The sequence below is a fragment of the Mytilus galloprovincialis genome, chromosome 9 (assembly GCF_965363235.1).
Source record: "Mytilus galloprovincialis chromosome 9, xbMytGall1.hap1.1, whole genome shotgun sequence".
Lineage (NCBI taxonomy): Eukaryota > Metazoa > Mollusca > Bivalvia > Mytilida > Mytilidae > Mytilus > Mytilus galloprovincialis.
This window is the reverse complement of record NC_134846.1, coordinates 45,228,902-45,244,668: the sequence shown is the minus strand read 5'-3', so window position 1 is coordinate 45,244,668 and position 15,767 is coordinate 45,228,902. Positions and strand designations below refer to the sequence as shown.

The window sequence follows — 15,767 nt, the reverse complement described above, 5'->3', positions numbered from 1 at the left end:
TAATTTAATTAATTACATTTTCAAAACTCTGTAATGTGTAATTAGTGTAATTGATCATTTTTGCAATGTAATGTGTAATTTAATTAATTACATTCCAATGTAATTGACCCTAAGTCAGGGTACATGATTACATTAAAATATCTTGATAATTTTGTGTCTGTCCCAAGTCAAGTTATCAGGATCAAGTACATGTATTGTTTGTATAGACAATGATAGACATAAAAAGGTTAGACAGAAATATAGATATGATTTATTACTTTATTATATTTACCACAAATACATTACAATTACAGTCATGGCTATAAGTGACAAAAAATGATGCAAAAATACAATTAAAAAATGAATAAAAAAATCTGATTATGAGGATAAAATATACTGATAAGATAATATATTTTCCAGTGGGGTGCATACACATATATATAACAAATTACATATAGTTGTTATCATACATGTCATATACAGTATTTTACCAGACATACAGAATTAGGCCAACTAACAAAATGTATGTGTGTCTCCTATTACATAAATGACAAGAAAAGGTATGTAGGTAGGGACTATTTTACATGAGACTAATGGAGGGACATTCAGAATTAACAGTGCTTATTGAAAATTGACAAACAAAAACTTGAATGTAGGCTTTTTTTTTATTTTAAATAAGGGAGGGTACATGTATATGTTAATAAGAATCGCACATATTTTTTTTATTTGGTCTTATCAAGAGCATATGAACAAAAAAAAACCACACCCACACAGTCTGGAGAGTCTTTGTCTCGTATGAAATCTTTATCTGCATAAATAATTATCATAAATCATTAAAAGCTGATTAACCTTAACATATTTTGTGTACAATATATAAGTTTGAAAAAATGAAAATTTGTTCATGTTTTATTTTCAAGTTAGATTTTTGTCAGACCAAACTTTTAAGCACCAGGTGTTGATATTATTCTACCTGCTTAGATGCTTAATTTAATGTCTTAAACTCATATTTATACACTCTAACCTAACATTTAGTGCTTTTCTTCTTGTCTTGAAACTGGTAAATTTCTATTACAGTTTTGCCTTTATGCAAAAAATCATATCCATAAAAAGTATATGTATAATTTTGCACCTGGAGACAAAACAAACAGTTGAAATCACACCATGAAAAAAAAATAAAAAATAAATAAATGTGACTGTTTTGGAATTAGACATAAAATACTATTTGAAAAAAGTAGAGATTTTTAGGTGCCAAACAATCAAATGAATTGCAAAAAGGAAACCAAAAAAAATATACAAGCAACTGATGAAGTCACAAATCAATATTAAACTACATATTAAATATTGAGTAATACAAATACAAAAGATATACTACAGTAAGATAGTTTATGCTTTAAACTAACAAAATATTGAATTTTGTTAGATTTATACAACTTTTGTAAGTAGAAACATCTTATATCATTTAAATTGAAAAGTAACATTTATGCTCTGTTTTTATTGAATTTATTTCAGTTTAAGTGCAGCAGTAGCAGTCCATGCAGATACAAGTGTAGAAGATTCATTGCAATTATGGTGGGTTTGTCTTGATATGTGTACATTTAACAATTCAACTGTATTCAAATTATACAAAGATTAACCAGTTGAAATATTTTTTTTATGATGCTTCTATTTATAAAAATGTGATGGTGATTCTCTGTTTTTTAATTAAAAGTCTATCATCAGCTACTGATTGTATAATTTTAAAACCAAATGTAAATAAGAAACTGAATTTGTTAGCCAATTATTGATAAAAAAAAACCAACACCAGATATGTAGCCTTTGGTATACCAATGGAAGAGGCAGTTTCAATTCTACTTTTATCATTAACAGTGTAAAATATAAAGAAAGGAAATGGAGTACATGTTTAAAAAGACTGCAGCCTCTTCATTATTTTTAAGAAGAAGAAAAATAAACTCTTAAAATCTGAACTTTATGACTGAATTCATATCCTAGTGTTTTCAATACAAGTTGAAAATAGCGAAATAAAAGCAAAATGTAAAACTGTAGTGGCAGCCTATAAGCTACCTGATGAGTACCCTTGGCAGGGACGAAACAGTTTGAAGTCTATTTTTGATGCTTTTAATTTTTTGAATAATAACATGGATATCTTGAAATATGATATTTTTTTATTGATTACAGTATTATGCCAGGTCCATCAGTTAAAGAAGACAGAGCTAAAAGCAAAGATGAAGATTTCTCACCGCTATACTCGTGGGTATTAATGCACATTAAGAACAATTTTACCCCTATACTAAAAGCCTCATAAATATAATATGAGTGTCACGATAAATTCTCATACAACACATTCTTTGAATACAGTTATTAGAAAAATAAACCTTGTCAACCCGATTTATGGTAATTTATAGCAATTTGAAAGGGTATTGTCTTTACCTTATATACCTTAATTAGAATTATCTCCCTTATACCATTGATTTTTTTTTTAGTTTCTTTATAGACTTAATATATTTTTCCCTCACCCGATATGATTTTGATTCCCCAGATAAATTCTTGTACTAGGACACTGTAAGAAAGGTGTAAGGAATATATTAGTTTGAATGAATTTTTTTTTTAAATAAAAGGGTAATCACTCTTTGGAGTCAGTAATTACACCATTGGTTATATCTATATATTGTCTAAATGATAAAAACAGAGAATTATTATCATCCAAAAGTTAAAATTTTTAAGATTACTTTTATGTGAAAAAAATGTTCACATTTGTAAAAAAAAGGAATGGGCATGGTAATGGAAATTACCTGAAATATACATATACTTTTATAAAATTTCAGAGAACATGATTACAGCAGACAAATATCTTCAGGTCATTTCAATATACCTATTGAATTACAGTGAGTAATGTCTTATTTAAATATATTGGTTACTTTATCTTCATGAAAGTGGACTTGGATTAGTTTGATACTTTCAATGTGTTGAACTCTATTAAATCATATCACAATACCTTTTATTTTTAATTTTTTCTCAGTAGTTAAATGAAACCATTCCTTGATAGTTATAATTAAACCCAGGACAATTACTTATTTCAAAGGTTAAAATTTAAATGAAATCATAATTGTACAGTTTGATTAATTTATTAAACTCAGTACAGGTTTTCAAAAATATAAATGATCAGGTCTGCTTGACAATTTGCTATCATGTCTTACCAGCAATGAAAATCCAATTTATACTTGAAGATACATGTGAAGATTAATATTTCTGAGATAAGCAAGTAATTACATTTCAGGAGTATTTTTTCTCTGGTTTAGTTATGATAAATAGTAAACTTTAAATTATTTGATTCAGATTTCATATCAAATGTCAAATTACATTAACTTTTCTAGTTCAGCATGTTGGGCTATCAAGGTAAAAGGTTAAAAATTGAGTAGGTTAAATGTGAATTGCCATAATATTGTTTATAAACATATGATATTTCACTAAACAAAAGGAAAGAATCACTTATTTGTACTTAAGATATAACCATGTGGAATTGTGTATTTATGTATACTTATGAAAGAAATTGTATGCATTGAATTTACATGTATTCTTTAGAAAACCGACCAATAACATTGACAATGAACATGGATATACTAGACCAAGAACAAATGGTAAAGCTGTTTGCAAAGAATTGTTTCCTGTACCAATTAACAGAGGTGAAAACCCTAGTAGTCGGTTATCAATTTGAATAAATTTAAAATATAACTTTAATATTTGGCAATTGGTTGCTGCATGAACTTGGGAGAAATTTCCCCTATATCAGATATATAGATAAAGGATTTTCTTCCAGCTAAACACTTAAATATCAACAAAGCTTAATATCAGTATTGTTCAAAGGGAAATAACCCTTAAAACATAATTAATTGTCTCCCCCTTTATCATTTATCTATTTCACATGCATGCAATGTTTTTGTAATAATTGTTTTACAGTAATGAAAATTGCATTAAACAAATAATTAAGTCTCCCAAACAAAGTTTGGAGACTTATTGTTTTTGCTCAGTTCTTATTATTTTTATTATTCTTCTTCTTCTTTTTTTTCTTCTTTTTCTTCCGCCACTTTTAAAAATGAACTTGTCCGCAGCGTTTCTCTAAAACCGCTCGTCAGATTTACTTAGGGTTTCATAGAATGGTAGACTAATATGTCTAGGTGAGCCATCAATCTTTCGTTTGTGCATTGGGGTCTATTAAGGGGTATTTTGGGAGGTAGAAAGGAGGGAGGGGTTTACTATAGAACCCTATGGGATTTTATTTTCTAAAATTTTCAAATGAATATAACTTGAAAACTGTAAGTGATAGACACATGCAGTCTTCAGAAATGATTATAGGACAATGAAACAAATCACATGAAATATAGGGGGAGTCCCTAGGGGGTCATCCCCACCCTCTTAAATTTGAGAATATGCTTTTATCTTGTAAACGGTTCAGATCCCCACCCCTAAACCATATATACTCTTGAATGGGACGATAAAACAAATCAAATGAAATTAAAGGGAAGTCCCCGGGGGTCATCCCCACCCCGTTCAATTTGAGAATGTGCTATTATCTTGTAAACGGTCCAGATCCCCACCCCTAAACCATATATATTCTTGTAGGGGACAATAAAACAAATGAAATGATATAAAAGGGAAGTTCCTAGGGGGTCAGCCCACCCCCTCTTGTTTGAAAACTTGTAAACGGTCAACATCCCCACCCCTAAACCATATATATTCTTGTATAGGACAATAAAACTAATCAAATGAAATTAAAGGGGAGTTCCTGGGGGTCACCCTTACCCCGTTCAATTTGAGAATGTGCTATTATCTTGTAAACAGTCCAGATCCCCACCCCTAAACCATATATATTCTTGTAGGGGACAATAAAACAAATAAAATGAAATAAAAGGGAAGTCCCGAGGGGGTCACCCCACCCCCTCTTGTTTGAAAACTTGTAAACGGTCAACATCCCCACCCCTAAACCATATATTTTTTTGTAGGGGACAATGAAACAAATGAAATGAAATAAAAGGGAAGTCCTCAGGGGGTCACCCCACCCCCTCTTGTTTGAAAACTTGTAAACGGTTAACATCATCAACCCTAAACCATATATATTCTTGTATGGGACAATAAAACAAATCAAATGAAATGTACATAAAGTACCTGGGGGTCACCACCACCCCTTCCTGTTTAAATACTTGTAAATGGTGGAGATCCCCACCCCTAAGCCATATATATTCTTGTATGGGACAAAAAAATCAAATCAAATGAATATGGGACCATATGAATGGCGAGTTATGGGAGCTTTGTTTGGGAGACTTCGTAACAGCATCCTGTTACAATTACTTCTTGTTTCTATTTCTGATTATGTCAGATTAAACATAAATTAATCAAACTTTTCAGATGTACCAGACCAGAGTATGAATCCTAAAAACGCTAATAAGAACTTTTTAAAGGTAATCACTAATGAATGTATGCAGGTTTCCACCAAGCGTCAAGGTGAACAGAGTGTTTTAATGAGGAAAACATCCATGCAGATGAAAATACTGATATGACAAGAGAAATTTTGGAAGAAATGAAAGACAGGTGAAAATTTTGAAATATTCATAATTACACACATACATATTATATATATATATATATATATTTACAGACCAGACATATAAAATTTATTTACATTCATTTAACTATTTTATTTTATTTTAATTATTTTTTTGTTATCTATTTGAAAATTACTCATTTACCAGGAAAAAAGTTATATTAAATTGAAATCGATTGAATTTTCTGGTAGTGTGAATGATATTTAAATAGTTAACTTTTTAGGTCTGCACAGGAGTAAGATACCTTGCTGATAAATACTGTAAATTCAGAAATTTCTGTATGTTTTTATAATTGATCTAATACTTACATGGTATAACTTTTCCAAATATAAATATTTTTTTAAAATTTACTGTATGCAGCATTCACTAAAATCTAAATCTTTTGTTGAAATTTAGCAAAATGAATGCACACAATATTTCTGAAGTTACAGTGATAGGAGAAAGGGCTATTTAATATAGCCCTCTCATCTATTACCTTGATACAGTACAAGGCATTAATAACATTATTTATCTTTCTATCAGGTATGCAAAGTAAAAAAATAATGCTCTCCTAGTAAAATTGAGGTTTTCGAAAGATGGTGTTGTGTTTTCAGTGAGCAGTTTAATTAAACATGCCACTGATAATATGATAACTGACTTTTGACTTGTCTACTTACAACATTTAGAGAAGTCGTTTGGTTTAGTTTTATTTCAGTTTTTATGCCCCACCTACGATAGTAGAGGGGCATTATGTTTTCTGGTCTGTGCGTCCGTCCGTCTGTCCGTTCGTTCGTTCGTCCGTCTGTCCGTTCGTCCGTCCGTCTGTCCCGCTTCAGGTTAAAGTTTTTGGTCGAGGTAGTTTTTGATAAAGTTGAAGTCCAATCGACTTCAAACTTGGTACACATGTTCCCTATGATATGATCTTTCTAATTTTAATGCCAAATTAGAGATTTTACCCCAATTTCACGGTCCACTGAACATAGAAAATGATAGTGCGAGTGGGGCATTCGTGTACCGAGGACACATTCTTGTTCTTTTTATTTCAGATGAAGAAAAAAAGTTTTATTTACACATTCTCAGATTATTATCTTTGCCTTTGTTTATAATCATTATAATCAGTTAATTATTGTTTTGATATGTTAATAATTTTATTTTTTTGTCCTTCATTTAGTTTTTAAGGATTGAAAATAGAATGGGGGTAAATGATGAAGAATATCAAGACACAGAAAATTGACAGTACCATGAGTTGAAAAAAAAACATGGGTAAACAAAATAACATAGAAAACTAAAGATGAAGCAATACAAAATCACCAAAAAGAAGAAGTGAACTCAAGTTTTGGGTTATTAAATCAGGAAATTATGGCTTCCACAAGTGAATCATATTTAATGTTTTTAATGGGTTTGGCAATTTGATATCTTAATAATTATATGATCTATGCTCAGAGGATTCAACACCGTAATCCATTTTCCTGTGGTCAGAAGATGTCAATAAAGGCTAATTTTCTGAATCTACAGTAAACAATAAACATGATATTAAATTACTTATCAAATGTATAAAATTGAGAATGGAAAATGGGAATGTGTCAAAGAGACAACAACCCGACCATAGAAAAAACAACAGCAGAAGGTCAACTACAGGTCTGTTAAAGAAGCGTAGCCAGATGTCACCACTGTTTCGGAGTTTGCTCCTATACCACTAGGGCTTAAGGATGTACTTAGGTGAGGTTAGGTGAAAATTAATAAATTAAGAAGTTAAAATTGATGCTATAAAGTTATAAACTGGTAGAGCATCAATTAAGGATAAAGATAAGCTAAAAATATTGATAGGTCATGGACCTTCTTTTCAAGATATTTTGGATTTAAAATATGGCGGGAAAAGGCTGACTCGGACTTTTACCTTATATTTGCATTGATATTATGTTGGTCTCAAAACAAAAGAAAGAAAATCAAGAATCTACTAAAATTTTGGTAAATGACCTTTCATGGGCTATTAAGTCTTATATGAAAAAATAAATCGGTGTTATGGGGCAAAATATGTTACCTTGTATTGTATGGAAAAACACCAAGGAGTCTGAACATTTGACCTGAATTCCAAAACCTTACCTAAGTACATCCTTAAGTATTGTTAATGAATGATTCAGTAGATCTATCAATGATGGAATGATTACAATAATGGATTTGGCAATGTGTCTGGTAACCATTGGCTTGGTAAGTATTGTAAATGAATGGTTCAGTAGAATTATAAATCTGTAATGATTACAAGAATAGATTTGGAAATGTTTTTTGCAACCATTGGCTTGGTAAAAGAGAAACAAACGAAAGATAACATGGGGCATTCAAACTCATGTTGTCTGCTCCATGGTCGGGTATTTGTCTGCTCTATGGTCAGGTTGTTGTCTCTCTGACACATTCTCAATTTCCATTCTCAATTTTAAGTCGAAAATGAGATGACAACTCAATGGGTAAAATAAGAAAAAGAGATAAACAATAGTACACAAAACACAATATGCAAAACTAAAGGCTGAACAACTTAACACCAACCTCTATACAGCGGTGTCGTTCGGGTCATACTTTCCGTTCTATTCAAAATCAGCGTAGCCAGATGTCACCACTGTTTCGGAGTTTGCACGAACTCCACCAAACAATGGGGATGATCAAAGATGTTCAGCTTCTTCGTATTGCTATTTAATGGTTTAGTAGATTTTATCTAAACCTTATCGCTTTTCCCGCTTGATCCGAGAATCTGTCCTCCTTTAAAATTTGACGTCATACAACAATCACATTTCTATGCATTGTGGCGTCAGATATTTCTATTTTTGACATCAAAATTTTACGGGAACTTGTGTGATGTCCAGTAATGGCGGATAAATAGCGATAAGTAGTATACTGGAATTATTACAATTATCGAGCTGGAAATGTTACTGTCAACCAGGGGCTTGATGGGTATTGTTATTGAATGGTATAGTAGGTGTATGAAACACCATAGCTGTCTTATAATAAGAATAATTATATCATTAAGAATTGAGATATAACATGACGCAAATTTTCTATACTAAACTATTACGACATTTGGCTATATTCTCTGTCAATTTGCTATATTTCTTAGATAAATTCATATACTATGAATACATCTTGATATAACATGGAGCTACCTTGTTATACTTATTTGTCATTTTACTATATACTATTATGTGATATTGCTATATCATAAACTGAAGATACATTATATACTATAAAGACATTGAGTAACTTTATCTTACTTTTTTGTTCCCTCGCTTTACTATTGTATCGTGTTACTATCTTATAACGATAATTGTGTATACTATACAATCATCTCGATACAACATAGAACAACATTTTCATACTTTTCTGTTTAATCAATGGTACTATCTTACGAATGATAGATAGATTCTAGCAGATTGCTATACCATAATAATGATGTTATACTTTAAAGACATATTGATATATCAGCAGTGCTGACCAAGGAATATAAAAAAAAGTGCAAGTTATTTTGTTTACGTAGAAATTACTAAATAGCTTTCAAATTTATTGCCTCAAATTCTAAGAATGGCATGAATCAATAATTAACTTAGCCTTTTTCAAAAGTCGTCATTATTATTTATCGTGTTTACTGTAGTGTTTTGCAAGTGGTATTCCACAATGAATTGATGTCAAGGATTCAAAATATGTACACAATACATGTAATTCCATATTTAGTTATTATAAAAGCTAGCGACATTTCAACATGTGATGCGAACTTCGAGTATATTTCATCGTAGAATTAAGAAATAAGTATCATGAATTTGTTTAAAAGTTCAACTGGTCATTCACCAAAGATATTTTTTTAATAAATGTATTTAAAGATTAACAAGCACCTACAGTGTCTGCTAATTTGTAGCCGTTCAGAAATATCCTGAGCATGCGGTCCCGTAAGCATGTTACCTTTGGTACCTATTGTGGCAGTTAAACGCATGACACAAAACAAAAACATGCATATTTGTGTATTCTTTTACCTTTCTTTAAATTGTCTTTTTCAGGGAACGACAATTTACATATCATGACAAGAGCAAGAAACTATGTCATCAGATTTGAACTCAAAGACTTCGCAGACAACACTGCATACGCTGAATATCAATCCTTTCATGTCGCAAATGAAGCTTCCAATTACAAGGTCACATTTTCTACATACACGGGCACTGCTGGTAAGATCAGTTTTAATGATTGGATGGGGTCTACTATACGACGGGCGGCTATATTGATTGGTTTTTGTTTTATTTGAGTTCAGTGGCATATATGTCATGCATGTTGCATCCGAAAACAGGATACCAATACATAGAAAAGATCAGCTCTACAAAAGGGACGATACAAAATGCAAATTCAAACTCATAGTTCAAAGACAAACTAGCTCCGCCAAGGTAAACGAGAAAATCGACAAAATGACTTCAAACAATCAAAACATTTCAAAGAAAACAAAACACAAAATGGATGATCGCAGATACTCTAGAAGGGTTAGTATATCATGCTTAACATGCGATACCCTTACTGTTACTCCTATAATATAGTGTCACGGTATAGTAGAATGATAATTGACTCTATCTTACCCTACAACATCCATCACCGATTGAATATCCATCAGACATGTAAATTTCCAAACTTGAACATGAAAGAATGAGAAATAATGAAGTTGTAAACCTTTTTCCAGTACAAAGGATAGACAAGTCTGTTACCGGAAAAAACAACACAGACATTGAAAAATTAAAAATCACAAAGGACAACACTGAAAACTGTAGCACGCGGAATGCAATTTGAAACATGTATTGAAAACTGAAAAAATGTACAGACAATATTTACTTGAGCTAGTTTTTAAAAAAACTCTAGTTTGAATAACGCTCGAAAAAGAAATTCATTAATTGTAATTTTAGAAGTTCGAAATCCCTTGTTTTGTGTTTTGCTGTCGTAGACCAACCATTTTTTTTTTTATTTCTTTCTCTTTATTTGTTACTTACTAACCTAGGGTCAATGAATAAATTATGGAATATGCATTGGATATCAAGAATTTTAGTATTTTGATTCAACTGTTTTTAAATTAACCTATAGGTAATGCCTTTGCTCAAAGTAATGGAATGGAATTTACGTCAAGAGAAAATGAACGTGACAACGACTTCCACATTTATCATTGTTGAAAGGGACGACTTGGACCCTGGTGGTTTAACGCATGCGGAGAATCAAGCCTTAATGGTCCCTACAAACGAGTACCTAGTACTAAAGGGGATGTTAAAGTCATACACTGGGCTACATGGAGAGGTTATATTGCATTGAAAGCCACCGAAATGAAAATAAAAACCCTCGAATGATACTTAGTTTAACAATGACTAATGTCAATGAATAATGACAACAGTATATGTTGCTTATGACCGCATTCTACATAAGAAAATGCCTCTACCAAGTCACGAATATGACAGTTGTTACCCATTCGTTTGATGTGTTTGAGCTTTTGATTTTGCCATTTAATTAGGGACTTTCCGTTTTGAATTTTCCTCTGAGTTCAGTATTTTTGTGGTTTTACTTTTTTTATTCAAACAATCATGTTGCTTTTTAAATCTTGAAAAAAACAATTATAAAGGTGTTTTTTTTTTTGTAATTGTCGATAAATCGGAGTACAGCTAAATAGATTTTAATTGTTCTATTCTTTTCTTAATTTTTACTTCTTGGTCATATATATTCTTGTAAATAATGATTTTTATGGGAAACAAATATAAGTTTATTTGTACCCGTTATGCGTGTACACAGTTGAATAGCATTGATGACCCAAATTCAATAAAGATACCCTATTTTTACTATACAGCGTAAAATCCGAATTAATCTGTATGTAATAATGTATGTTTGTTCAACTATCGTATAACTTTTGTATGTATGTACAAATACATCATGTAATATTTATTGTGTGTATTTCTATACCAATGTAATTTGGTAAGTTGAGAAATATAGATATGTAGGAATCCCTACAAACGAAATCAACTAATTAGGTATTTGTATTTTTATCCTTTCCCCTTCATGTAGATAGGCTTTGAAATAACAAAGTTCAGTTTTGAAGCCTCAATCTGTTAATTTATTATAGACTTGATTGTATTAAGTAACCACTATATTGAATGATTTTAATGTTAATCTTGTAATTGCTCTCTTTTGTGTACTGTGTTACATGTGTGTGCATTGCTATATGTCAGTTTGATTTTTCATGAAAAGAGAAAAATATTTTGTTAAAATGAAAACAACGTAAACAACAGAAAAACATTTATTTCCAGTTCTGTTCTAGTATCAATTCGCAGTTTTCTTAAATATTGTTTTACATTTTTTTGTGACATGCATGCAAACGGTTTCCTTTGTTCTGTAAAATTTTGGCGGGAATGTCAAATCCACAATAAAACTTACAATTATTCATACGGAAAAGACTATCTATCAAAATTTATGTAGAAAAAATCCAATGTCTATGCTGGGATTCGAACTCAGAAATTTAACATACTTAAAGGAAGCAAGATACTTTCATAAGTGTGGCGAATTGGTAGACCTTTATTCAGTGGGGTATTAACCCTTTTCGTAAATAAGTGAGGTGTCAGACTTATTGTTCAATTGGATTAATGTTTACCCTTTTTCAAAAGTTGGGCGACTTCGTAAACAAGAGAGGGGCGAATAAGTGTGGGCCGATTGGCTAGTGGAGGAGTTGACATAGTTCCATATTTAATCATCATGTTCAGGGGTCATCATAGTAGTATATAAAGTATATTTTAATGGTTGTTTTTGTAACTTCATAGGGGTGTAAAAGCGTTGACCGAAGTACATTTTGTATGAAGCGCGGAAGCGCTTCCTTCTAAAAATGTGCTCACGGTCAACGCTTTTACATCCCTATGAAGTTACAAAAAGAAGCATTTCATACTTATAATTACATTTTTTTTTAGCAAGGATCATGAAAACACAAATTTTATCATTTTTTTATTTAATTCACCTGTGCACTTTATTTTTTCGGACCTCGTGTTATCACGAATGATAAGTTTTATTGTTTAATGCAATTGCTTAAGGAATAACATATGATGTGCAGTCAGCCAATCTTTATAACGTATTATAATGAAACATACATCTAATGTAATTATTGTGATATGTTATAAAATGATAGCTCACCGAGTTGGTTTTCAAGCTACAGGCTGTGAAAATATGAAACAAATTGTGTGCATTATACAGAGAAATGTTTTAAGGTAAAACTAGTATGTGAATGTTTGAAGGTAAATGAATGATAGCATTTCAAAACAAAACGTGAGAAGATAGCTTTTGTAAAACATTGTAAAATGCTTTCAGAATACCAACAGAACATATTGAGTCACCACGCGTGTTATCCTGTTTAGCATACATGGCATATAACATGAAATTGAACACTTTCCTGGTATTTGTAAAATACATGTAGGAGACAGGGCCCTTGCTTCGTGATGAAGACCGTACTTTGAACTATAATTGGTAACTTTTTATACATTGTGACTTGGGCTGAGAGTTGTCTCATTGGCACTCAAACAACATCTTCTTATTTGTATATACATTTGTTTCCAATATTTCTGCGTCAGTGATGTTTTAGACGGTCATGATAATGAAGTGAGATATAAGGCAGTTTTATAATAAGTATCAGAAATTCATGTATATGACACATTTTACTTTTCCTTAATAATTTTTTAGTACTGCAAAGCAAATATATTTTACGACTATTTTATTTTTCTTCGGGTACAGAAGGATTTGAAAACGAATGACCTGTCCTAAATATAAATAACTTTGCATCGAACAGAATGAAAATGAATATTCAGCAACAAAACAATGTAGGAATCACACGTGTACATCAGTGTATAAAAGTGTAAATAAATTTTTGCGGGGTAAAATAAAAGCATCATTAGCAACAGATGAAAATTACGGAGCTCGGGAAGGGACATGTTACATTTTTTTAATCCGTTCCAACGGATGCACGGATTACTAATCCGTTATAACGGATTGCTTATAACGGATTACTTTTCCGTGATAACTCATCCGTTATAACGGATTGTTAATCCGTTCCCACGTATTCCTCATCCGTTATAACGGTAGAATTATAACGGATTGCTAATTCTTTCCCAACGATTAGCACTTGATTTTGACCTCTGACCTGAGTATTCGCTTCCATATCGACGATATTTGGTCATCGAATTATCACACAGTTTTGACTCGTACTAAAAAAGCTGTTCATCTGTGATTATGCATATACACTCTATAACTATAACAGGTTCCAGGCTTATAAAACATGTGTACTACACCAGACGCGCGATTCGTCTATAAACTAAAACTGAGGGAAACACATCAAATATAAGAGAACTATAAAAGACTCATCAGTGACGCTCGATTCAAAATAATTGAAAGGCCAAATAAAGAACAAAGTTGAAGAGCAATTAAGGACCATTTACTGAAACTTAAAAGTTTATACCAAATAAATGAATGAATGTTCCTATAGTTGGATCCAAAAGGGAGTATTGGGCACGCCCATGTCCCCCTCTCATTCGTGGGAAAAATATTTGATTATAAAGGGAATCATTGGTGCATGACTTGGAACGGGACCCCTATCATGGCAGTCAGGGCTCCCAACCTTAAAAAAACGTTCTAAATCGACCACTGAGGCTGTTTAACGCCAAGTAAGCAATATTTCAGTTATATCATGGCAAAAACAAGACTATTGTGAAATGCGAGCTTTCGTTTGTTTGTATTTGTACTAGATCAACAAGCTGGGCTGGATTTTTATAGTGCTAGCACACTGGAGTTACTGTCCGCAGTTATGCATGTTAACTCGGGCACATTATTCAGACTCTAAATTGACTAGTTTTTCTCTATCTTGATATCATAAAGCCACTTTTGCATTTAATTAAGGTTAAAGTCAAGTCACTTTTTTAACGGATTAGTAATCCGTATGAACGGAATAGTAATCAGTGTGAACGGATAACCACGTCCACGTGTATTTTTGTCCATCTGATGAGTTAAGCCTTTTTCAACTGATTTGTATAGTTCGTTCTTATGTTGTACTATTATACCACTGTCCCAGGTAAGGGGAGGGTTGGGATCCCGCTAACATGCTTAACCCCGCCAAATAATTTATGTATGTGCCTGTCCCAAGTCAGGAGCCTGTAATTCAGTGGTTGTCGTTTGTTTATTTGTTACATATTTGTTTTTCGTTCATTTTTTTTACATAAATAAGGCCGTTAGTTTTCTCGTTTGAATTGTTTTACATTGTCTTATCGGGGCCTTTTATAGCTGACTATCGGTATGGGCTTTGCTCATTGTTGAAGGCCGTACGGTGACCTATGTTAATGTCTGTGTCATTTTGGTCTTTTGTGGATAGTTGTCTCATTGGCAATCATACCACATCTTCTTTTTTATAAGTTATCCATGGGAACGGATTAGCAATTCGTTATAACGAATTTGTAATCCTTGGGAACGGATTCAAAAAATATATATAACATGTCCCTTCCCGTTCTCCGTAGAAAATGAAGTCAATACGATAAAATACCCCCCCCCCCCCCCCCCCGCCGAATAATTTCAATGTTTTGTACAAAGTCTATTTAAGGTACGTCATAACCATTTAGCAAACTGACAGTCTACAAAGTTCACTCTGAGTATAAACACACCTGTGTATTTGGAAAAGGTTTTGAAGCATGACTGGACTTTATACAAATTTAAATGTTTGTGTCATATGTAGTTCTGTGTAGACTTGTGTTAACGAAGTCAGTAGAATAGAAAACCTTGACAAGCTGATATTAAAAACGAGCACCCTCAAAACTGGGAAAAGGTAAGCGATATACATTTATGAAATACTTTTTACAGCAAATATGAAATTCTAGCATTGATTTTTAAATACCAAAAGGCTTATATCAATTTTAAGTGCCTTGTTTGTTATGTAATTTTTAGTTTTAACTAGTTTCTAGCGAAATTCTCTAAGGGAACGACCATTTACCTTCAATGGGTGAGAATCATTAATACCATAAAACAAGAACAAGGTGGTCCTTAGTTTCGACCTAAGCGGTACTTAAAGTATAATACTGCACTGGCACACTATATCTAATTTAGTCAAACAAAAAATCAAGGAAGTCTTAACAAAATTAAAGATAAGAACAGACAGATACGGTATTGATAATTATGAGAATTACGATTTTTCTTTAT

At 31.9% G+C, this 15,767-nt stretch overlaps 1 long non-coding RNA gene across 1 annotated transcript; it reads left to right on the top strand.

Moving 5' to 3' along the window:
• The first annotated feature begins 1,334 nt into the window (after positions 1-1,334).
• On the top strand, positions 1,335-3,665 carry LOC143045092 (uncharacterized). Its single transcript, XR_012968860.1, has 4 exons — positions 1,335-1,548; positions 2,155-2,226; positions 2,802-2,861; positions 3,559-3,665. It is a non-coding gene; the product is annotated as an uncharacterized LOC143045092 (long non-coding RNA).
• The last annotated feature ends 12,102 nt before the right edge of the window (positions 3,666-15,767 follow it).